Here is a 2,694-nt window from a genome sequence, read left to right on the forward strand (position 1 = left end):
CACTGGTCAGGCCGCAGCTGGAGTACTGTGTCCAGTTCTGGGCACTGTACTTTAGGAGGGATGTGGCCAGCATCAAGAGGGTCCAGAGGAGGGCCACTCACATGATCTGGGGACAGCAGGGAAGACCCTATGAGGAAAAGCTATGGGACCTGAACCTGTTCAGCCTTCACAAGAGAAGGCAGAGGGGGGACCTGGTGGCTGTCTGTAAAGTTACCGGGGGGACCAGTGGGGAATGGGAGAGATCCTGTTACCCTGAGCACCTCCTAGAGTAACGAAGAATATAGCCATAAATTGTTTGAGAGTAGGTTCAGGCTGGACATTAGAAGGCACTACTTTACTGTCAGGGTGGCTTCAATCTGGAACCAACATCCAATGGAAGTGGTGCTGGCTCTTACCTTGGGGTCTTTAAGAGGAGGCTTGATGATTACCTAGCTGGGGGTCATATAAGCCCAGTATTCTCTCCTGCCCAGGGCAGGGGGTCCCTTCCGACCCTACATCTATGAATCAAAATAGGTAACCATCAATAGTGGCATTTCTAATGGAGTTCCATGGGAATTGGTACTAGGTTCAGTGCTAGCCAAAATCTTTTTGTCTGGAAGAAATATAAAATTGCTGCTGATAAAATTGATTGTCAGAAAGGTAAATGTTGGGGCAGCCCTAGTCTGCTCTGTTCTGTAACACGGGCCCATCCAGGCGATGTGTTTTAAGATGGGTAAAAGCAACGGCCAAGGCAAAGTGCGGGACAGAGTTGTGGGCAGCTCGTCCAGGGGATCGGCATTCTAGCACTTAAAAATTATGGCGGGGGACTTGAAATTAAGTTTGTCAAATGAGCTTTAGTTCAAGTGCATCTGCCACCATTTTTAAGTGTGGGGATGCTTTTAGAAGTGGAGCCAAGTGGGGAAAGGGTGGAGGCAGGCTGTCTGTTGTGGTCTCAGGGCTTCCCACCCTGCTTCCTTTGCCCTGGGAGCCATGCTCTGGCTCTGCATCCCCTGCTTCTCCAGCAGCAGTGGTGGCAGCAAGTTCTGTCTCCCTCTGCTGGGCAGGCCAGGGGATGCAGTGCAGCCAGCCACAACTCCTGAGGCAAAGGCAGCAGGGCAGAAAGCCCCAAGCCCACAGTGGGCTGGGCGGCCTGCCTCTACTCTCGCCTCGCTCGACTCCATCCCTAAACACGTCCCTGCTCATTCGACAAACTTAAGTTTAAGCTCCCCCACCACCATTTTTAAGTGCTGATACGTTGATCCGCTGGATGAGTCACCCATGGCTCCGTCCCACTCCTTGCTCTAGCTTCAGGGTCCCATTCACTGCCCTGACTGGGCAGCATCCCCAGCCCCTGCCTCTGCTCCATTCCCTCACCATGGGGGCCTCCTCCACGCCCCTTCCCCTCCACAGACTTACCTACAGGAAGCTGCTCTCCATGCTGCCCGGCTGTGCTCCTGTAAATTAGCTATCAGATAGGTATTGGCTGATTATGCCTGGTGAATAATTGGCTATCAGTATGGGCCAAGAAAATCTCCATTGGTGCACCGCTACAATCCAGTGGTGGGGAGGGGAGTGCCCATGAAGGTGCATAGTGGGACAGGGGAGATTCCAGGAGTGGTTGGGGTGGTAGTAACAGTGAGGGGAGTACTTGTGTCGGCCCACACTACAGCTGGGTGGGGGCGCAGGCACTTGGTGGAACACGGTGGTAGGAAGCATCCATGTGGCTTGCAGCGGGCTGTGACCCCTCACTCGTAGCTTACAGGATTCACACCCTCCACTAGTAGAGCCCACAGGGTGTATGGTCCCTGGTCACTTAAAAGTTGGACAGCCCTGTTGTAACTTATTGAAAAAAAAAATACTAAAGGGTGACTTGGTCAGTGCACAGGATTCCCTCAGTTCCCTTGGGAGAGAATGGTATATCAGGATCCAGTAGCTGAAAGCTGGATCCAGGCAAAAAATCAAATGGGAAGCTAGGTACAAATTTTTAAGTGAAAGTAACAAGCTACTAGAAAGTTTTAAAAGTAGTGTTGGATTCATCATCTCATGATTTCTTTAAATCTAGTCTGGATGGCTTTCTAGAAGTTAGGTTTTGAGCCAAATACAAGATGCAAGGCTGAATACAGAATAGTAACTTTGAAATTTAATGGTTTGCCATAAGGACCATTATTTGGTACGACTACTCCTCCTGGCCTTAAACTTGGTTAAAAAGGATAACATTACTTAAATTCAAGTTTAATTCTGTTAAGAGAGAATCAGTAACTTATCAGAAACTGGCACACACAAAAATTACATTTTTTTCCTGTTGAAGTCACCTATATGAAGATGTCACAGGTTGCTCAATTTAGGAACAAGTCATAAAGGATCTACTGCAGGGGTAGGAATTATTTTGGGCTGCTTAATGAGTTTTGGATTAGCTGTCAAGGGCCACAAGGATACCCCTGCTCCCTGGACACCCTCTTGGGATTGGAAATCCTGCCCCTAACCCCTGCCCTTTGCCCCCAGAAGTACTCCTTTGGTGTGTGGGGGATGGGATGTGTAGAGTGGATGCTTCCCATCTTGGAACTGGGAAAAAATCATATGCTAAAAATCAAACATCTAACACATTTTAATTTTATTTAAAAAATATTTTTGTCCTGACTTGCATGCGTTTGAAGTGATTGCATAGTAGTTCAAAAATAAAGTCTTACTCTTGTATATTGTGTGATGGGGTGTGTA

Source organism: Crocodylus porosus, unplaced genomic scaffold (genome assembly GCF_001723895.1).
Source record: "Crocodylus porosus isolate Cpor-Errol unplaced genomic scaffold, CroPor_comp1, whole genome shotgun sequence".
Lineage (NCBI taxonomy): Eukaryota > Metazoa > Chordata > Crocodylia > Crocodylidae > Crocodylus > Crocodylus porosus.